At 37.9% G+C, this 23,279-nt stretch overlaps 1 protein-coding gene across 1 annotated transcript in view; it reads right to left on the reverse strand.

Annotated features, from left to right (window-relative positions):
• GREB1 (growth regulating estrogen receptor binding 1) overlaps positions 1–21,005 on the reverse strand; it is a 105,222-nt gene extending 84,217 nt beyond the window's left edge. Inside the window, exon 1 of the mRNA XM_085299982.1 lies at positions 20,851–21,005. The gene's annotated coding sequence lies outside the window, so the exon portion shown is untranslated. The remainder of the gene's footprint in view (positions 1–20,850) is intronic.
• Positions 21,006–23,279: the final 2,274 nt, after the last annotated feature.

Here is a 23,279-nt window from a genome sequence, read left to right on the forward strand (position 1 = left end):
AGGGCAGCCCCCAGAAATCCCAGAGCCTGGATGTGAGGGAGAAAGTCCAGAGAAGGGAAGCCTTTGCTTTGGTTGAGGAGGATAGGATTAGAGACCTTCTGGGCAGGCTAGACATCCACAAATCCATGGGCGCAGATGGGATGCACCCACGGGTACTGAGGGAGCTGGCTGATGTTGTTGCCAGGCCTCTCTCCATCATCTTTGAAAGGTCCTGGAGAACTGGAGATGTGCCTGAGGACTGGAAGAAAGCYAATGTCACTTCAATCTTCAGGAAGGGCAAGAAGGAGRACCCAGGCAACTATAGGCCAGTCAGTCTCACCTCCATCCCTGGAAAGGTGATGGAACAGCTCACTCTGGATGTCATCTCCAGGCATATGGAGGAAAAGAAGGTGATCAGGAGTAGCCAGCATGGATTCACCAAGGGGAAATCCTGCTTAACCAACCTGATAGCCTTCTATGATGGCATGACTGGCTGGGTAGATGAGGGCAGAGCAGTGGACATTGTGTACCTTGACTTCAGCAAGGCTTTGGAYACTGTCTCCCATATCATCTTCCTAGAGAAGCTCAGGAAGTGTGGGCTAGACGAGTGGACAGTGAGGTGAATTGAGAACTGGCTGAAAGGCAGAGCTCAGAGGGTCATGATCAGTGGCGTGGAGTCTAGTTGGAGGCCTGTGGCTAGTGGCGACTTCCAGGCTCAGTACTGGGTCCCATCCTGTCCAACTTYTTCATCAGTGACCTGGATGAGAGGATGGAGTGCCTCCTCAGYAAGTTTGCTGGGAGGAGTGTCTGATACACCTGAGGGCTGTGCTGCCATTCAGAGAGACCTGGACAGGCTGGAGAGTTGGGCGGAGAGGAACCTCCTGAGGTTCAACAAGGGCAAGTGCAGAGTYCTGCACCTAGGGARAAATAACCCTAGTCACCAGCCCAAGCTGGGGACTGACCTTSTGGAGAGCAGSTCTGCAGAGAAGGACCTGGGAGTGCTGCTGGATGACAAGTTGACCATGAGCCAGCAATGCACCCTTGTGGCCAAGAAAGTCAATGGTCTCCTGGGGTGCATTAGGAAGAGTGTTGCCAGCAGGTCGAGGGAGGTGATCCTGCCCCTCTACTCAGCCCTGGGGAGGCCTCGTCTCGAGTCCTGTGTCCAGTTCTGGGCTCCCCRGSACAAGAGAGACATGGAGCTACTGGAGAGCATCCAGCGTAGGGCTACAAAGATGATCAGAGGGCTGGAGCACCTGCCCCATGAGGAAAGACTGCGAGAGCTGGGCCTYTTTAGSCTGGGGAAGAGAAGMCTGAGGGGGGATCTTATCAATGTGTACAAGTACCTGAAGGGAGGGTGYCAAGGGGATGAGAACAAACTCTTTTCAATGGTGCCATGTGACAGGACAAGAGGCAATGGGCAGAAATTGAAGCACAGCAAGTTCTGCCTGAAGATAAGGGGGAATTTCTTCCCTGTGAGAGTGACAGAGTACTGGCACAGGCTGCCCAGAGAGGTTGTGGAGTCTCCTTCTCTGGAGATCTTCAAGGCTCCCCTGGATGCAACGCTGTCTACCATGCTGTAGGTGACCCTGCTGAGCAGAGAGGTTGGATTAGATGATCTCCAGAGGTCCCTTCCAACCTTACTGATTCTATGATTCTACAGCTTCAAAGGTCTCAACACCCCTTAGTGATGGAGATGCAGGTGTGCTCTGTGCCATGTGAAACAGTGAATCATAACACTGTAGAAGAAAAAGGCTGGAAACTGGTCACTTCCCATATGAGAAGAAAGGATCTTGTTCCTACTGAAGACTTGCAGCTGATGAACAGGTTCAGTGCCCTCCAACCTGAAGAGGAGCTGGGCCAAAAGAACGTGTGCCCACAGGAACACACGGAAGAAATGGCAAGTGATTGTAGTTGGTCACTCCYTGCTGCAGGGAATGAGGCACCCRTCTGCTGACCTGACCTCTTGTCTAGAGAGATTTGCTGCCTGCCAGGGCAGATCCAAGATGCCATGGAAAGACTGTTGAAGCTTGTCCATCCCTCTATTACTCCTTGCTGCTCTTTCATTTGGGCACCAACAATATTGCCAAGGGCAACCTGGAAGGTATCAAACAGGATCACAGAGCTCTGGGGATCGTGGTCAGGGGTGTAGGGGCCCAGGTCATCTTCTCCTTGATCCTGCCAGTGAGAGGGAAGGATGGGAGGCAGAGTTGATGGATACTGCAAGTAAAGCACTGGCTATACAGCTGGTGTCAGCAACAGGGTTTTGGTTCCTATGATCATGGGACCCTGTTTGAAGATCGACAAGTGATTGGGAAGATCRGATCCATCTCACTAAAAAGGGCACATGTGTCTTTGCCAACAGGCTGACCAACCTGCTAAGGAGGGCTTTAAGTTAAGAAAGACGGGGGAAGGGGAGAGTTATAGAGACCATGCAGTTAGCAAAACAGGGTTCCAGCAGGAATATCGCCAGCAACTGCATGCAGCTAAGGAAGTATCTACAAGACRATGGGGAAACCTTTTGCATCCCTCCTGGGAAATGAGCATGCTTGGATAACTCTCTGAAGTGTCTAAAGTGTCTGTACACCAATGCACACAGCACAGGGAATAAACAGGAAGAATTAGAGATCTGAGTGTGGTCATATGGCTATGATCTTATTACAGATATGGAGACATGGTGGGATAGCTTGTGTGACTGGAATGCTGCCATGCATGGCTATATGTTCTTTAGGAAGGACAGGTAGGGAGATGATGGGGGGGCAATCATCTTTTATGTGAAAGAGCAATTGGAATGTCTTGAGCTCTGCCTAAGGSTGGACAATGAGTGGTGGGACGAGAGTTTATGTGTAAGGATTAAGGGGCAGACTAATGTGTGATACGGTTGTGGGTGTTTGCTAGAAGCTACCTATCAGGAAGAGGAACTAGATGAGGCCTTCTACTGACAGCTGGAGGTAGCCTCATGATCACAGGCCCTGATTCTCATGGGGAGACTTTAACCATCTTGATATCTGATGGAGGAATAACATAGCAAGGCACAAGTAGGTCCAGTAGTTTCCTGTAGAGYRTTGATAAAAGCTTTCTGATAYAGGTGATGGAGAAGCCAGCAAGGAGAGGTGTGATGCTGTACCTTGTATTAACAAACAAGGAAGGGCTGGTTGGAGATGTGAACGTTGGGGGCAGCTTTGGCTGCAGTGATGTTTAGGATCCTTCAAGGAAGAAGAAGGACAAAAAGTAGCACCACAACCCTGGACTTCAGGAGAGTAAACTTTGGCCTCTTCAGGGACCTTCTCGGAAAAATCTAATGGGATAGGTCCCTAGAAGGAAGGGGGGTCCAAGAGAGTCAGTTAATATTCAAGCATCACCTCCTCCAAGCTCAATAACGGTACATCCCAATGAGCACAAGTCAAGCAAAGGGGGCAGGAGACCTGCAAAGATGAACAAAGAGCTCCTGGCAAAACTCAAACAGAATAAGGAAGTATACAGAAAGCGGAAGCAGGGACAGGTCATTTGGAAGAATATAGGGATATAGAACATATCCCTGATGGAGGTATGGGACTAGAAAGGCCAAGGCCTATTGGAATTGAATCTGGTAAGGGATTTCAAGGTTTCCAAGAAGAACTTGGAAAAACAGTAGCAAAAGGAGGACTAGGGAAAATGCRGGCCAGCTGCTGAATGGGACAGGTGCCCTGGTGAAAGAAAATACAGAAAAGATAGCAATGCCTTTGCTCTCTTGCCTTCTTTGCTCAGGAAGTGTGGGCTAGACGAGTGGACAGTGAGGTGGATTGAGAACTAGCTGAAAGGCAGAGCTCAGAGGGTTGTCATCAGTAGTACAGTCTAGCTGGAAGCCTGCAGCTAGTGGTATCCCCCAGGGGTCAACACTAAGTCCAATATTGTTCAATTTACTCATCAATGACCTGGATGAAAGGACTGCATGCACCCTCAACATATTTGCTGACAATACAAAACTGAGAGGAGTGTCTGATACACCCGAGGGCTGTGCTGCCATTCACAGACCTGGACAGGCTGGARAGCTAGGTAGAGAGGAACCTMATGAAGTTCAATAAAGAGAAATGAAGAGTCCTGCACCTAGGGAGGAATAACTCCATGCACTAGCACAGGCTGGGGTCTGACCTGCTGCCAAGCAGCCCAGAAGAGAAGGACCTGGGAGCCCCGGCAGACAAGCTGACCATGAGCCAGCAATGTGCCTCTGTGGCCAGGAAGGCCAATGGTATCCCAGGGTGCTTTAGGAAGAGCATTGCCAGCAGGTTGGCAGAGGTGAGGGCTACTCAGCCGTGGTGAGGCCACATCTGGAGTACTGTGTCCTCTCTCGGGCTCCTAAGAATAAGAGAGACGGAGCTACTGGACTGGTCCAGGACTACTAAGATGATGAAGGGATTCAAACACCTTCAATATGACAAAAGGCTGTGAGAGCTGAGGCTGCTTAGCCTGGAAAAGAGAAGACTGAGAGGGGATCTTATCAATGTCTATAAATACCTTAAGCGAAGGTGTCAAGAGGATGGGGCCAGACTCTTTTCAGTGATGCCCAGCAACAGGATGAGAGGCAATGGGCACAAACTGAAACACAGGAAGTTCCACCGGAACACGAGAGAAAACTTCTTTACTGTGAGGGTGACAGAGTCCAGGAAGAGATTGCACAGAGACGTTGTAGAATGTCCTTGCTTGGAGATATTTAAAAAGTGTCTGGACATGATCCTGGGCAACATGCTCTAGATGACCCTGCTTAAGCAGAGGAGTTGGACTACGTCATCTCCAGAGGTTCCTTCGAACCTCAACCATTCTGTTATTCTTTAAGCTGGACATTGCTCTTGCATTTTAATATTATCCATTGTGCATTGCTCCTGCAGCAGAAAACAGTGTCTCCTCATCGAGAAAGATTTAAAAGAACACAGTTCATGTGACTAGATGAAAGAATGAAATAGAAGTCTAAATAGAAATCATGAACAGTGCAGAATGGTATGTCTAAAATGCCATAGCTGGGCATATCGTACCGATTGACATTTTAGGAAAAAGCTTTATTTAACAGCAAAATACTTTGCTTAAAGGGGTGACTATACCACATCTGTAGCATCCTTTTATCCTATAATTTATAWAACAGTAAAATTCTTTGCTTAAAAGAGTCACTACTCCACAACTGCCAGCCACAGTATACTCTGTAATTATACATGTTGTGTATTTTACACACACTTATCACTTATTCAGTAGCTGTAAAAATTTCTTAAAGAACTGTCTTCTTCCTAGACTTTTTATAAAAGCTTTCAGAAAAATATATTTTAGCTTTATAGTATAATTTGAAAGCAGGGAAAAGATGCATTCAGAAATGCAATCACAAGATTAGCAGGCAAGAAGTTCAGACTTCTAATTCAAACTCCGAAAATAACAATTCTCTTTGAAGAGAATCATCTCTTAATTCAATTTATAGTCTATATACTACTACATGAACAGCATCTTCCCATTAAAGTGCTTATTCTCTACCAAACTAGAGTTTAATTAATAAGTGTTTACTTTATAAGCAATTTCTTAGCTTTGCACTCTTAGCATAAACTCCGCTTATCTTCTTAAGTGTTCTAGACACAATAGTGTTCCATTAAGCAGCTCTCTTTAAGCAACAGCTATCTCCTAGTGATTGATAGAGTGAATCAAGTAAATGCATACTAACTATACATATGCATATCAACAAGTACACACACACACACACACACACTCTTACATGTCCTAGGGCTGACACTCAAATATCAACGCATAACATGATATTTGTTTATATGATAATTTGTTTTTATCAATAAACATTCATTGTCTAGTTTCATGACCTCATAAGAGGCATGGTCAAAGACATGCCTCTTATGCAAAGACATGCAAAGGGGCAAAGACAAAATTGGCCCCTTATGCAATAATATAACATTTACTTATTCCTATTTATTATTTGTTCATTATTTGCCACATTCAACATTCCTCAGATGTAGCCTCCATAGAGATTAATTTTTTGGAAGACCAAGAGAGATGAAGCCCCTACCATAAGCACTACTTAATATAGCACACACTCCCTTTCAGTTTAAGGGGAATCAGTTTCATAGCAACCCCATCTATTTATCAGCTATGTCCAAAACAAGAAAGTGATTTCATTGCTATGTCTACACAGCCACATAAAACAGGGCACAGGTCATTCTGTGGCATGCCCACATCACATTTCTGGGATATACGCTGTACATTATGGCTCTAAAGACATAATTATCATGTGTGGTATAGTGCCTTATTCATTAGCTAGGTATATTAGCTAAGTCATTGCTAAATCTGATATGTATTACTTCTGATAAGAAATTTTATCCACTTAGGATTAGGACTTAACTACAGGATCAAGATCTTGCTTCAGAAGCACTCCACTTTTGTGTGGTGCTCTCCACTCATTAGAACTGTTCTCCTGTGCAAAGCTAAGGACAGATATTTGCAAAATCAGGATACAACTATGACAAGAAAAATAGTGCAAGTATCATAAGAGAAAGACAAAATAAAATAGCATTAAAAGGTACAATACTTTGTTCTCCCTAGTTTTCTAAAAGTAAATATATTACTTGGACTCTTATTGTAGCAATAAAGACAAATACAATCATCTAGCTTCTCTGGGATCACTGAAGCACATTAGCAAATCTCTAGCTCTTCATCTTTTTTACTAGAGGAGGATATAGTAAGTAATGGTGAGTCATCTAGAAGTCCAAAATACAAGTTTTCAAGTGCAATATCCATACAAATAAATAACAATTATCCAGGTACATGTTACTTGTTATTATTTTAAGTTTAGTTTTCAGACTGCAACATTGATACTATTACATGTTCTAGTTAAAGTTAACTCACGTGTTTATATCAGTTTTCAATTCTAAATTATGCTGGCATGAARTATGGTAGAGAAATACATTCTCACCAAACAGATTAATTTCCAACTTTTGGAATAAGACACATTGCACTTGCATTTTAGTTACAGTTAAAGATGTCAAATAACTATTTATTGACAAAACACAACTCCAATTTCCTCTTTTTAAGAAAGCGTCATTGATTCAATTGCAGCTTTGTTTTATTTTTAATATTTATATCAATGTTTGGCTTAAGTACTTGGTATTGAATTCATGTAGTATTCATATGACAATAATGCAATTATGTGTATCTATCTGGCCTAATTTATTAGTAAAGTTCTCAAGTATGTTTTAATTAATATTATTTGCAAAATGTGGGCAGCATTGATGCCTAAAAGTTGTTTTTATTAAATATTCTGAGAGATTGATCCATAACCAGAAATTCTACTTAGTTAGCCTTCAGTCCTGCAAAGACTTAGCTTTTTACATTGAATCTATTTAGTTCAAAAATGACAGTGATATGGCATACTGATATATACACTACAAGTGATGTGCATGAACAAAGAGAAAAAAAACAGAGTCAGAATCAGAGGAATCACAGCAGAGACTGAAGCACTGGTCCGTTTCTATTCCGACTTCCTCTATGTTGATACCTAACCTAGTCTAGCAAGCTCCCACATGGCTGGAGACCCAGACTACTGCCCTGTAGTATCCTGAACGTGCCTGTTCATCATGAAAACCAGCAATAACCAGTATATCTTTGCAAAACTGGAGCTTTAAAGCACTCTAGTCTATAAAAAGAAATCCAAAGAGAACAATATATTTTGCCTTACGCATATGGGCAAAACCAGGAAATATTCTTAACAGACATTCTTTTTTCTCATAACATTTTCAGAATATTATTTTTTTAATTGCACTTGGAACAAAAGAACCACTAACAACGGTTATTCCTTCACCAGTGTAAGAGAAGGGCACATAGGCAATACACGAGTTGAAATATATTAGGTATAGGTTTTGCTTTTGTATTGTAACTTTTATTTGTTGATGAGGAATCGTATCTTCTTGAAAACAATGGCATGACTCTTTCAGAGATCAAAGTCAATATTTTAAGCCTGAACYATCAAATATCAGCTCCTGATTTTGACTTCAAAAACATCTCAATACATCCCATGAACAAAAACAATTTTTTTTTTTTGGTAAATGTTAAAGGAAGGCTATATTTTTTTCCCCCAGAACAGGCCTCCACAACATGTCAGAGCAGGCAGAAATAGAATTCTTTAAAGAATATGGTCTCATAAAATGTCCATTATGATGAAAAATTAAAATTGATTCTCACACATGCAATGTATAATTTATAGGCTTGACTAATCTGCATTTTTAAAACTAACAGATTGTTTTACCAGCTAGTGCAAATGTTATTGATCTGCTTTCTTGCTGAATTAAATAGCACTAGCATAAGCCAGGTCGCTTTCTCAGTTTTCCCAATGTTTTCCTGAAGAGGCCCATTACATGGCAGGGGGCAAAGGACAGGCCTAGATAACACTGTTTAGACATTTCTTTGATGTCCATAGGCATCATCCTTGACAACTGACCACTAGAGACAAAAGAGCACTCTTAGGCTGCTGGAAATCCCAGCCATTCTTCTCACCACCTTTTGATATCCCAAAGCTTCTATACCCTGACCTCTGCACTCCAACACAAAGATCTCATTTGAAGAATGGTCAGCCATGTCAAAAATTCTTTCCAAATTTAGCCAATATACCAGGGATTTCTTCTGGCTTTGTATCCTCATGTACCAGACAGAATGCTAAGATTTTTTTAAAAAAAGAGGCAAAGTGCAAATGAGAAAAAAATGCTTGTATTTTTGAAAGCATTCTCAAACGTTCACTCTATTTCACCAAGCACTCTGATTAAAGCTTCTGGATGGCACTGCATTGTGCAGGCATACCCGCAGTATGATTTACTCACAGTACACTATAGATATACCACAGTACATAGATACTATATATATATATATATATATAGTGTATAGTATATAGATAGCATATAGCATACCCACAGTATATAGATGCTTCTAGATACCTAGACGTATCATATATAACTTCAATTTTAACATACAGATGTATGAGCTTTTCACTCCATAAATTTTAGATGGTATGCATGCTATATTTTAAGGATCASTATTAATTTGTGTATGTTTATTTTTGTATATATAGCTGTAAAAAGGAAGTATAATTTAAATCATTTGCAAATTATTTTCCTCTCTACATACAGTGTGATTGATATTAGGTTCACTTTCCCATTGCCTTCTGTAATACTTAGTGGAAACACTTTCCACAAAGCTATCAGTCATGATCATGAGTACTTTTAATCAAACRGTTTTATTTCCCTCCTTTTTGAGGGATTAAAAATGAACAAAATAGTCAAATAGAAATGCTACGTCTAGCCAAAAAATTGGAAGTTCGCGTGCATGTTTAACAACATAATACCTTCCCTACAGCATTGAAATAACATTTTCTATACAAGCTCAAGGGAGCAAACACCTAGAGAAAAATTCTCCTCCTCCTTCATTTTTATGGGAAGCCCTGCTGAAAATCCAGTCTAGATAGTTAAAACAAATCACACATGTGAATAATAGTTTTAATAAGATAAAATTATTGCAGATTAATAGATATGTACAAATTTGCAGGAGTTCTACCAAAGTAGTCTCTACATTCTGGCTGCTGCACTTTGACAACTACCTAAAATTCCTAAAATGTCCTGTTGCCATGAAGTTCTATTGGTTGGAATAAGGATAAAATCTGGTCCAAAATTTGATGGATTTCACAGTTTACCCTCTTCTAAATAAACATTAATTTCAAAATCTTTGCCCATATGCTAACCTGTTTTGCTATGAATTTTGTTTCAAACTGGCATTCATACAAATCTTCTATATTGCGGATTTTTCTCTTAATTTATAAGTAAATGAYGTATCAGTGACAACAAAACTAATAAAGAAAGCATGCATAACATTTTAAAATGAATATATTCATAATTAATAACACAAATAATGGGATCTAGAGTGCTTATTTTAAAGCCAATTCAAACGATCTAATATTATCTACTCAGCTCAATCACTTAAATTTAGATGTCTATCTGAAAACAGTGAAACTCAATTCAAAAAAGGAATAAAGTGTAATCACAATGACCAAGATTCTTTTCATTTTTAGAAATTCTATACTAACTTCACTACCATACAAATTAAATAAATACCAGCAAAGAGTGGAAGAGAAAAAGAGATTTTTTTGATGTTTCAGAATTTAAAAGGTGCTCAGGCAACATGCTGAGGATATGCCATACAAGGGGTATTAGAATTGATCCTATTGATGTCAATTGGATTTGGATTATTAACTAGACGAGAGCATTTTTGCACAGAGATTAGTCTTGTTATTTTAAAAACAAATTGCGTATCTTGAGACAGAAGAGAGGACCTCTGAGAATGGCTCCAACAAGAATGTAGAACAGATATAGTTAAATCAGAGTAAAAAAGCTGTACTGAGCCACAAGTCTGTATTTCAGCTTAACTGAATCCTGTGCATACATAACATAAACTACACCTAGACTACCCCCAACCAACCAACCCATATACCAACTAAAGGCCATATCTATACAGCAATTTCAGAGAAGACAAAACAGTCAGTTGTGTAAACTTAAGGCAAATAAGGCCATGGACAGAAATCTTCTAGCTCCAGCTTTGTCCACTGAAAAGATTACAATCATTTTTACAGGGTCTCATCAATGCTCTGATGTTGGAAATTACTGCCCTGTAAGTTTTACCCACATAAAACCGCTGTTCCCATGAGCAGTGCCTAAATCTCTTTCGTCAAAAAGGTTTAAAATGCTAAAATAATACATCCTCATCATCCAATTCACTTTAACTGGAACAGATTAGAAACTCTGCACATGAGCAGCTCAGCTGGCAGATCCAACTGTGATAACCTCTGACAGAAGTGCAGTAATGAGGTACTGGGGGCCGTAACCTTTATAGCTTGCACAGTTGCAGTCGGAAGAGGATGTGTGAATACAGCCTTCATGAAACACATTAGATTTTCATGTGCGTGCTTTTACACATTTCCCTGAGCATAGGCAAACTCTAAGGCTGCAGTTACACTTAATTCTCTTGTAGGTCACTTTTGCTATTTGTCAGAGACTCAGCYTTTTCAGCTTTGTGTCACCTTTCTAGAATATGTAATAAAAATTTGGCAACTTCTAACAAATGTAACTCTATAAGCATTTTCTAATTGTACATATGAAAAGACATATTTTAAAAAACAAACAAACAAACTTCCTAGATCCAGAGAAGCATATGGAAAAAAGAAAATAGATCTCAGACAACCTTTTTATGTAGGTAAGACCTTATTTACAATGAGTTTAAAAGGATCACTCCAACAATTAGTACGGTTTAGCTTGAATTCAAGATAGTCTTTTGCCTTTAGAAAGTGAAAACATTGCCAAAGAAACCAAATTAAATGCAGAGCAATGCCATCCAGCAGTGAAAAGACTATGTGAAGCAGTATAGTTAATTTGAAATGGGCATGGCTCCACCTGCAGTTTTGTTTTTGCTGCCATCCTATGCAGCGTTATTTCACATCCAGATTGGCTATTGGCATCTCTGTTTACATGATCTGTATCTACACTGCTAAAAGCATCTGGCCTAGGAAGAGATGCCTTACATCAAAGGATGCAGAATCACTTGTGCCCACACTGCTCATGGCTAGTCCCTTCTAGACTAGAAGGACCATGTTCACATCATTTGGCCCAGGTAGTTTTGAGCCTCTGTTCTGCTTCCGTGGCCCCAACATAATTGTGTGTGCTTTTTCCCCCARTCAAATTTATTCAATTATGAATGAGGACTGTATTGCAGTTTTTATCAGAGCAAACTTTGTTTGGCATGGAACTGAAAGCACATGATACATGAGCTGGGATGTTGCAACACGCTATGTACAGAGTACAAGGCCTACTTAAATAGTATTAGAAAAATGTATAGGATTAAGAAARTCATAAGTAATTGTACCATCCATATTGCTTACTGAGAAGAGTCTGTGAACTAAACTAGCTCCAGAACAATGTTTAAGTTTTATCTGGGAGGGAAACAGATGAATTACTGTGAAAGAGAACCCAAGAGAAAAGAGCTATTTACACACAGTGCACGTGATCAATGGACTAAAACCTGGGAGCGAACCGGGAAACTAAGGCACCTGGTGGTACAGCAGCAGCTTTTCATCAGTGTGTACTTTCCACAGCAAAATCATTTTGAGCTGAATGCTGGCACTTCTTCAAGTATGTGACTCTAGCTTGCAGCCTGCTCACAGACCACAAGTCTGTTCTATCACAGTGTCCCCTTTTCCCTGAACATTCAGTCTTGTCCTTAGAGTAGTAACAGAAGGTGGAGACATAAGAGCAACCAGTGGAGCAAAAGAGAATATAAGGTGTCAAGGCAAATGAGGTAACTTAGAATTATAAAAAAGTCAAAATCAAAATGAAACTTTCTAATAACTTCCATTTACATCCACAGAAAAGCTCCAGATTACCACACACAGACAAGAACTGTATTTGGGTTTATGGAAAAGACAACATATTAGGGGGATGATGCAGACATTTCTTACAATGAGCAGACATACAATGAAAATATGAAATAAACAACCACAAATCTTAAACAGGATAAAAGCCCCRCAAGAGACACACATCTTTTTCAGGCTCACTTTCAAAAAGCAGGAGTTCCACTTGTATGTCACATGAAACTCAATCAGAAACATCGCAGCATGCCCAGATAAAAATAGAGTACAACAACGCAGTTTATGTGATTCAGTCAATATATTAAGTGCTACTTCACAATTATCTTTAAATTTATTATTATCCACTAGCCTTACTGTCACAGATTTTTTAAAAAAATCCTCCTATTTCTTGCTGTGTACCACCATCTCTGCTGAATGTTGTTAGGAAATGTGGCGGATATGCTCATCTTCAGGCAAACTCTTTTAGTTTCCTGCTTTCCTAGCTTTCTCTGTCCCATACTCGTACCCATTTTTTAAGTATAAATTTGGTGCTATTTTAACAACTAAAAGCTGAAGTTAAATATTTAAACCTATACTCATTGACCAGAATGACCCACTTGCTACACTCTTTCATACTGACTTATACATTCAGTCCTGTCCCTCAGTTGCCTTTGGTTTCCCCTTCTGTGTACAAACGATGGCTGTATAAAAGAAAGAAGTAAAATAAACATCAACATACATAAGGAAACTTCACTGTATAAAGCATAGCAAGACCAAAAAGAAACACCATTTACAGAAAAATATACAGAGTTACTGACTGGGATTTTATACATACTAAGATTTAAATTCATGTGAAGGTGAAAAAGGCAAAGYGGCCATCTGAGGCTGTATTGATTCTATATGGAATTGTAATAATGAAAAGATAAAAGTGGATAAGTATAATCAAGCTCTTGCATTTTCACGGATTATAAAGGCATTATCTAGCTTTTTAGTAAGCACATCTTTTTTCAGAATATTGCAATGTCAAATTCATTAAAAGATTTGCATTATGGCTGGAGAATACTATTATTTTCTATGCACTTTGAACTAATCCACCAAAATGGAAATTTAAAAAACATGTATCTAATTTGATTTACATAACACACTGAAACAAGCTGTAAGAATGTCTGTTAGGAGTAAAATAGAGAAAAGACAGATCAACGCTGAAGCAAAGGAGTCCCAAACTAGCAGGTACATTAACCAAAGAGCCTCATTGACACAGCTATCTGAACCGGTAAAACTAGTTTTTGCATCTTCATACCAACTTCACAATTAATAATCTCAAGGATAACAGAGTTGACAGTACTTCTGTACCTCCCTTCTACTCTATCATCAGTGCTAAGTACATCTTCCCAGAAAATAGCAACTCTGCCTGTCTTCCTAGTTGTTCTTCCTATTATTTTTCTGAACAAGAGTGCTCTCCTTCTCTGTGTTAAACCTCTGCATGCAACCGTTAAATTGGAAGATGTGGGACTCCCAACGTAAAGACTGCTTGTAGAAGAGTCCATGAAGTAAATAGCCTGCTTTTCAAAAATCTCCAGCCCATCAAGAACTGTCTTAAAAGGTACTTATAATTTATTAACATTCCAGTATAAATTAAAAAAAAAAAAAAAAAAAAAAAAAAAAAAAGGTTTGATGAAAGGGGAAGGAAACAGTAGAAGAACCAGAGAAATATAGAGAGCATGAGGTAGGGAACAGTTTGTGAAGTGGTAAAATCTTGGTGAAAGATAACCTAAGGTCATTTCTTTAATGAAGTCTCACAGACAAAAGCTTGTAGTTATGGGTAATTATTACAGAACAGCTACTCAAACATGGAGCTAAGCCACAATATCCTATGCATATATCAAAAACATATCTTGTCTGTTTAGACTGTAAGCCCTTATTATATGCATGTACAGTTTGTAAAATGCAGTCAATCATCCAAGCTGGGGCCATGTGAACCTTAGCATCAATGTTAGTAATAACGCTCATTAGTGGGCCAAAGCAGGCAAATGGAAAGTATTCTAAAAATGGAAGTTTTTATAATTTTATTCATTTCATATTTTTGTTCTGRTTGCCTTTTCTAAGTTGCAAAATAATGAAATTTACAGCTGACTGTTCAAACAAGTTTAACAAACAGTAACATAGGACCAATTTCCTTTCCATATAAAAAAACCCTCCCTCAGTCTTTTATTAGGCAGGCTTCTCGAAAGCAACAAAAAAGACAAAAAGAGAGGTTTYGTTGTATAGTTTCTTTCCTATATCCAGTGGCATTCTAAGGAGTTTCATATACAAGGAAGTTGTATAAGGACTCTCTCACAAATATTACATAAAAAGAACTGGACTTTCAAAGAGTCTAACTGTCTTTGACTTTTGCTGTCATCATAAATAAATGTTTAGGAATTTGCGATAGTAATTTGAAGATGGCATGAACTACTGCAGAGCAAAAGCCAGTATTTATTGATGAGTTTCAAGGCCTGGTACCAGAATCAAGTAAAAGATATAAGGATCTAATCAGTGGTTCTGCACAATTTCAGAACTCACCTGTTCAAACCCAGCAGTAATTGCGCATTGCCAAGAGCTGTGACCTGGAGCAACAATATTCATCATCTACGTCAGTGATAAGAATTGTAACAGAAGATTTACCAATACCAAACTCCACAATGTAATTTTCCTTAGTGATTTTATGATTCATGCCTAAGACACAGTGAGACTAACTTTATTATCCTGGAAGTTGGATAATTCCAACTTCTTTTTTCATACTGAACAAAATATAGATAAGCATTATTAGATAAAAATAAATTGTCAGCTGGCTTATAACATTAAATAACTTTCCAAACAATCTTTTAAATGGTAGGAGGAAACATATTCTTATATATCCAGATTATTAAAAAAAACAGTAAATTCCACAATAATCCAATAACAATATTAAAATTACACCAAGTTCTCCTGGTGGCATTGCACCCTCACTGTTACATTGTGGAAGATTACTCTCCTCTGGAGAATGAAAAATTTATCAGTAGCAGATCAGAGCTTTTCAGACATTGTCTCTCTGCTTCTGCACCCAACTTTGCTCCATGCACTTGAGGAAATTTTCTAGGCCTTTCTAAGCCCTTCTAAATACAGAGTGTGTACTGTCCCATTTTGCTCAGCAGCCTTCTCAYTTGAGTGGGCCTGGTCATTCAATGTGTCAGCATCTCATGACTCCAAACATACTGCGCCACGTATCAGAAAAATAAGATTGGAGTAAGGCTGTTGCCTAGGAAATATTCTTTCTAAAYGCCCTTTATAAATGGGGCCCTATTGTGAGGCAGAGTATCAACTATATAGTACATCACCAAGATTTCTCTCTTGCATCTCTTGCATCAGGTGCACCTCAAAGCAGGAGATAAACTACAATGCTGTGCTGTAAATGTATAAGACACTAATATCATGGCTGGGGGGGGACTGGAGATGGGGTCAAATGTTTATCTCACACTGAGAAGATGAGACTTGGCTTATCTGCTTTCCTTTTAAGGCCCTCTTCAAGGCTTTGTTGACCAGCAGAGACATAATTACCACTGAAGTGAACACCATGCTCCACTTTACACAAAAGACAATGACGAATAACAAAGGATGTGGGAGTATGGCAGAGTATATGGGAAAATTATGAAGTATGTAGCAACACATACCTGCTGACTGAGGGTTTTTAATTGAATAAAATGATGGCCAATTTACATGTATCTATCTATGTGTATGTCTACAGTATATTCATCTATGGGTTCTGAAAAATAAAGGACCAAAATATCTGTATTTCCATCAACAGAAAACACCACTTAAATGTAAATCACTCACTTAACCAGAAAAACCTTTCTGTCCATCAACATCTCGTCACGTAAGGTACAAATGATTCTCTTTAGAAACAAATGTTTCACAAAATGGATCAACCAAAGAGTGAAAATAATGGAAACAGCTATCAGATGAGGATGAAACAATCTTTAAAATTTCTCAGCAACTTCATAATCATGCTTGTGTCCAGAAATATTTTCATCATTGCTATTAAGAACAATATCATGGATTATTACACTGGTGACTTACACGGACTTACCCATTGTTTTCTGTATCTGCTTTGATCATCCTGTGTATAAGGTATTATTTTGCTAATTTAATCTGTAGTTCAYATGGAATCAGGGAAAGAACAGAGATTTTGAAAACATGTGAAAATCAGAATCCAAACCAGAGAAGATGATACTTTCCTTTTTTAATGTACTAAATTTCTAGCTGATAGAATCAACAACAGCTTTTAAACCTCTGTATATACCCATTCAAATCCTTCTGGAGTTGACAGAAATACCCTGTAGATCAGACCTCTATGATGAAAYTGTAATAAAAGTGCAGTCATGATTATTTGAACTTATCCTATAATTTSAAAGCACCATTTAATGACATTAAAACTTCACAGCACAGAGTCAGATCATTATTTTGAGTCATACTGTTGGAAAAACAATACAGAAACCTATGGAAATTAAAATTTCGCTATCCTCAAAAGACAAATTCTATATATTTTTCTCYTTGTCATGAGAATAGGAGATATTTCACACTCTGTTCTATTAAGGAGCTCTAAAAACAAAGACAGCTAATTTAGAAACAGGGAAATTTTTAAATAACAATTTATAACAACACAAGAAGTGCTAATGTAAGAAGCAAGACATTAAGTAACRTATCAGAATGAATTCTGAAATCTATAAATATATATTTGATGAAAATGCTTTGTTGGTATTCCTTAATATTACAATTGTGAAAAAAAAATATTATTTACAAATAAATTTGCCTTTTGTTTCTATCTACCGCATAATTAAACGAAATACGTCTCCAACATCATCACAGATTTTTTTTACTACTACTACTGCTACTACTACTACTATTATTCTGCTTTGTTTGAAAAGGATATTTTCTCCATATAACACTCAGTCAATATTTATATTTTACAGTATTTTTTCTGAGATACATAATGTCTAAATGGCAATTTTTCTTTACTGTTTCTTCAGAAATACATCACTGGCCATGTTACTTTTTAGACTTTCTTATTCTTCACATAAACAGAAACATTCAAGCATGACAGAMAACACAACAATAATGGCAAATGAAGACAAACTGAAAATCAAAGCAATGCTCTTTGGAATCCTTAAGTGTAATCATAAATTAGCGGTTAAAAATCTCTATAAAATATGCACGTGTCCAAACAGAAAATAACAGTATCTCCTGTCGCAGTCTGTGTAACAGAAGTCTGGAAGAGTTAGTCAAACTTGCAGACACTAACCACAGTCTAAGCTGAAAAAAGCAAAGAATTTTCAGCTGAAGTAAAAAATGCAATGCTTTGTCTGTATATGTATGTAATATATGCATRTATTGACATATTTGTGCAAGTAACAGTGTTTGTATATATATTTTTGCTGTTGGTTACACTAGCTTTTTATTCCTTCCCATGGTAGCTTTTATTCACATGAAACAAATACATGGTTATGTCTAATCTTAGCTAAGAGCAAGCAAAATGCTTTATTTTGTATGAGGGTGAAAAAGGACTGACAGATCACTTATCATTCACTGTACAGGCTTTGTATTCACCAGAAGAGCCACAATCAATAAGAACCAAAAGCAATTTTTTCTCCAAAGATAATTATGCTCAGCATCACTAGAGTGTTCAGGAGTCTGCCAGACTTTAACTTACTAGCAAGATCATCTATGAACGTTTACCATTCACTCATCAAACTTCGCCCTTACCTAAGGAGTGCTATCAAATGCTCCTGCTTTGGTTTTTTATACAAAACTGTTCAGGTTTTCTCATAGTTACTTTTAAACTGCCTACGTTTGTGTAAGTTGCAAATGCAGAGCAACTGCAAATGTCAAACAGACTTTACCAATTTTCATATTTACAGTAATTTCTTCTTGGTTTCTTGGGGGGGGGAGGAGTGTTTTTAGAGAAAAAAGCTTTTGAACCCATTAGTTTCTGATACAGAACTTTAAACTCTTTAGTTTAAAAAGAAAATAGAARTCAAACCATTGTCTTTAACTTGCTATTTCACACTAGAAAATAACTCTTTCCTTAATTTTGAACATACTATTCATAGCATTATTGAGGGTTATGAAATTTCATCTAAAAGATTCTGAACCATCTTATTGAAAAATCTAAGACTAAAATTAGAAGAAAATTTCTGCAAAACTACACACTCACAAAATAAAGGAATATTTAACACAAAATAAATGAAACATTGCTTCAAAAGCATTGTTCAAAAGCATCTAAGAGAGATGCACAAAGCTAAGATGATTAGTGGCATAAGTGAAATTCCATCCCTAAATCATTCTATTCTGTGTCCCTGCTTATAAGATCTTCTGTCAGGAGCTAATCTCACGTGACAGGCCTGATCCAAAGCCATTGGAAGTCAATGGAATGCTTCTTCCTGACTTCAGGAAGCTTTGGATCTAGCCCACATAAAATGCAAGAACAATACATTTCATAGAATATTGTTTTAAAATAACAGTTGCTAAATGTGGTCTAATTAGAAGAGAATTTTAGCTTCAGATGAAACTCACTTGTTGTAGTAGGTATGCATGAGTTCCTTACTGTTACAATGTTGTAGGTTTTTTGGTTTTTGTTTTTTTTTAACACAGTTAASAATAAATAAAACTTTCCACAGGAAAAATATTCAATTTCTTAAGCAGAAGACACAAAAAATGAAAAATTTTAAAGCTATCTGCTATATAGTGTTTTTAGGGTTTTTTAAAAAGCATAAGATCATTCTAAAGCCTCAAATAAAAGTTTTTCTTAAATGACAGGCATTGGGACAAGATAGAAAGGTTTCAAATGTATTCTTGGCATTTTTGCAGTAAGCAAACCAAACCWAGATTGAAAAAAACAAAAACAAAAAACTGTTTGCATATACAAGGAAAGGAAGTAGGCTGAAGGAAAAGACACTATTTTCATTTTGGAGTTTGGGGTTTGGGGTTTTTGTTTTTGAGCCCTGAAAGAGCAATTATCATTGTAAAAACTGGTGAAATAAAAGCCTCATTGCTATGAAGTAAGTGGCTCTTCTCTCTTTTGTAAGAGAAAACAGGCAATAAAGTAGACTAGTACAGAACCTGGTACTGATCCAATGTATACTGATATCAGCGGATATGCCCCGATGAAAAGCAGTTTAAAAWTAGGTCTACCATCTCCAAGTTCCCCAAGGCAGCAGAGAATAGCGGTYCTACCTTCCTCACTCACATATCAAATCAGCTTGCCATAGCTATTCTAGTTACTTTGTGTGGAGATGAACACACAGAAGCTTCTATGAGAGCACAAAGATTCCAAGATAGCCACCTTTTGAGATTTTCAGTGTTTCATGGCGAAAGGAGAAATTAAATCCTTAAGAATCTTGTAAGATGGATAAGACTCTTAATTTTCTTTGTAGTTGCTCAGTATGTTTAACTACCCTGTCATTATTGCCAGTATTAATCAYTTTCAGAAGGATCTATAAGGTGTTAAATTAAAAATCTGATAGCTTACATATCAAGAAGTAACATAAATGAGAGAAAGCATATGCAAAGGGAAAGCATCAAATTCTCCAATATATAGATGCTATACTTTCTACTTCATCTAAGCTACCAGTATCAGCAACTGTAAGTAACTAAGATCACTTTATAACTGCCCAGATAGCCAACTTTTTAGGCTGACTAGATGAATCAAAAATAATCATAAATTTTACTTCACGTCAGCTCAGAATGTTTTGGGTTTTTTTTTTTGATGAAATTAAAAAGCAGACAATTTCTCAGACTGGACAGCATATTTTGTTTTGGTATCACAAATATTTTGTTACAATAACTGTCAAACACCATACCTGTTTGACTCAAAAGAAAACCTTTATTCAAATGTTTATTTCTCTTGATGGTATTAAATTTCTAAAATGAAACATTGTCCTAAAATGAAAAATTCAAATTTAACAYAAAAAGTCAGAACAAAATATGTAGACTTTAGCCTTCCCTTTAATTTTTTTCTTCTAATCTGCATAAATTAACAAATTGGGGTTTTTTTACCCCAAAACTACATTTTTGGTAAATAAACTGTTCGTTCAAATATTTTGTTAAGCTTTATTTAGCCATTTGTTCCAGGTATCAGAGTATTTGCTCTCATAGTTCTACTATCCTACTCCCTCCTTTTCCTACACAAGCAGTTGGGACACAAACTGCCCACTGCTGGATATTGCTGGCTGGTATCCTCATCCCCTCAGACCTGATCTCTTCTCTCCCCTCTTCCCCTATTCCTCCTGCTGCTGCTATAGGAATAGAGTAAGACTTCCCTATCCTTCTAGGGACCTGGGTGTTCCAGTTATCCCCCACCACCACCAAACACTCCCAGGTGCTTAAATCATTTCTCTGTATTCTTGCTGCTGCTTCCCCTTATTTTGGCAAATGCTACAGCTTTGCAAGTTGCACGATCTTACCTCTGAGACCCTCTTTGTTGCTCTGTCTGCGACCACGTTGGAAGCAGGGAGTGATGGATATTAGGGAAGCATGAGCCTCCCCTTGCTGTTTAGCAGCGTGGTCTGCAAAGAAAGATAGAGATGCTGCTCTCTCCTCCTCCCCCCTCACTGGCCCAGCTTCCTCCTCCCTCCTCCTTGCTCCCTCCTTCCCATCCACAAACTCTACTTCTATCTGTGCTTCAATACAATACGCTACCTCTCAGCATTAGCTACCTAAGGTCAAGAATACAAACCCTTTGCCCTCCCCTCTGCCTTTTCCTCTCTAGTCTCATACATCCTCACCCCTGCTTCCCACTGAATATGGTATCTTCCCAACTACACATGCCTTATTTGGCTCTAGGGTCTAAAGCACGGACAATTTCAGCAGCCCTTGGAGGTAAAAGAGTTATAAAATAKATGTAAATACCAGGAATATGAAGAAAAAGAGGAAGTGTCTTACATAACTGGAAACTTTTGCTATTTTATTTGTGGGTATGAAAAAAGTCTATGAAAAAGTATGAAAAGTTACAACAGCCAAAACCTGCCATTTGGAAATTAGTTTTAAAATTCTGTACAGATTAAAGAAAAAAGCCCTGGATAGCTTGTTACCTCCCAAGTCCAGTTTACCTGTTTTTGATGCTTTTTGCTTACCTTTCTATCTTTATTCTAAAGAACTTTTCTTAAAGAAGCTTCTAAACTTTTCCCCTGCATGACCAGACTTAAATATCAGTATAATCTGATGACGCAATAGCTAATGAAGGTGAAAAAGTTACTACTGATATTTTTTAAAAAGTTTACAAGCTATGAAATAACAGCCTTTGAGGTCAAGAAAACCATAGCTGTGTCCTCCAACTTTTCACATTGGATGATATATGTGCTTCAGTGGTCTTTTTTCATTCTCAGTCATTCTTATGACTGGTAACTCCTTCAGGTAAAYAGTAAGTGGTTTACAAAAATCAAATAAAAGATAAGTGTTGCTAGCCACTATGTTCTCCCTAAGGATCTAATTTTAGACACCTAATGAACTGCTCCTTCTAAAGTGCCCATGTTTGTTACCAAGACTATGAGGAGAAGTAGGTGATCTTGAAGACTTCTAAAAGATCTTAACTGCTTAGGAAAAAACCCTTACATGAAGTGGACAGGATCTCCCTCTGGAGGCCTTGAGAGGCACCTGATGCTCTTCTCCGTTGATGTATCAGGATGTATCAGGCACTTACTTTATGAAGTTTGTTTTATTGGGTACCTAAAATTAAGCAGCAAGTTAGCTACTACAAGGCCAAGGTCAGACACAATAAATGTGTAGTAACTGAATGTACAGYAACTTCATAATAAAAGTTATCAAACTTAACATATCTTAATCCACATTTTCTCCTTGTCAGTGGCCTCATAGGGCAAACAGCAGGCATGACCCATCTATGTATGGGTGGCAGAAAGCAGTCCAYAGGGCAGAGGAGCAACTGCTCATGTTCTCTGGATCATCCCACAAACAGAAGAAAGAGACCTTCAGCACAACAGTAACATCTACTATATTAATACAATCTATTCATCAGTCTTATTGAAACTTGTGATCAATTTGAAATGAATGAGCATGCACAGTCTTTACTTCATTCGGTGCTAGCTTCTTTCAAATGGCCACTCCATTTGAAAAGGATATAGAAGAACAGAAAAACAACAGAGAAGGGTGTCTACAAACTTGAAATAACTTCCCTACAAACTGTATTAAATAGACTAGGAGTCTTTAGACTAGAAAAGAGGCAACTGAGCTGACATACTAAATATACATAAAGTTACAAATAATATGRAGAAAGTAAATTAAAAATCATTTCCAGTTATTTCTTATAACACAAGAATTACAGAGCATTCAATGAGATGATCAGGAAGCATATYTGAAACAAAATTAACTAGTTTCTTCAAATAATTTAAAATTAAATTGTGGAACTCACTGCTGTAAAATATAATAGCAGCCAAAATTATCAATAGATTTAAAAATAAACTAAAATAACACATGGAGATTAGTCCCTCAATAGATAGTCCAGATACAGGAAGTCTGTTGGTATAGGAATTCTCTAAACTGTATTCCAAAGGATATTCTATATCTCTTCCACTTCTTAAATTATTTCCTAAGATGGCTATTGCTAATGTTCATTGTCATGGACAGAATACAAACAATATACTTTGCTACTTATGAAGCAAAGTTTTTTGCAGACAATCTTGTGTCCTTTTAATAGCACATTTCTAACAATTTTATTGGTAAAGTGAGATGAAAAATCTTCACCTAAAACATCAATTTCAAGTTCAAGTCAACTGTGTTTTATAAAGATGCTAAACATTTTAAAACAATACGCTGCATGAAACTTTCAAGATACAATCACAGCAAAGATTTATTTATTATATTGATACAGCCACAGCAT

Source organism: Rhea americana, unplaced genomic scaffold (genome assembly GCF_003343005.1).
Source record: "Rhea americana isolate MKP2758 unplaced genomic scaffold, rheAme1 scaffold_159, whole genome shotgun sequence".
Classification (NCBI taxonomy): Eukaryota; Metazoa; Chordata; class Aves; order Rheiformes; family Rheidae; genus Rhea; species Rhea americana.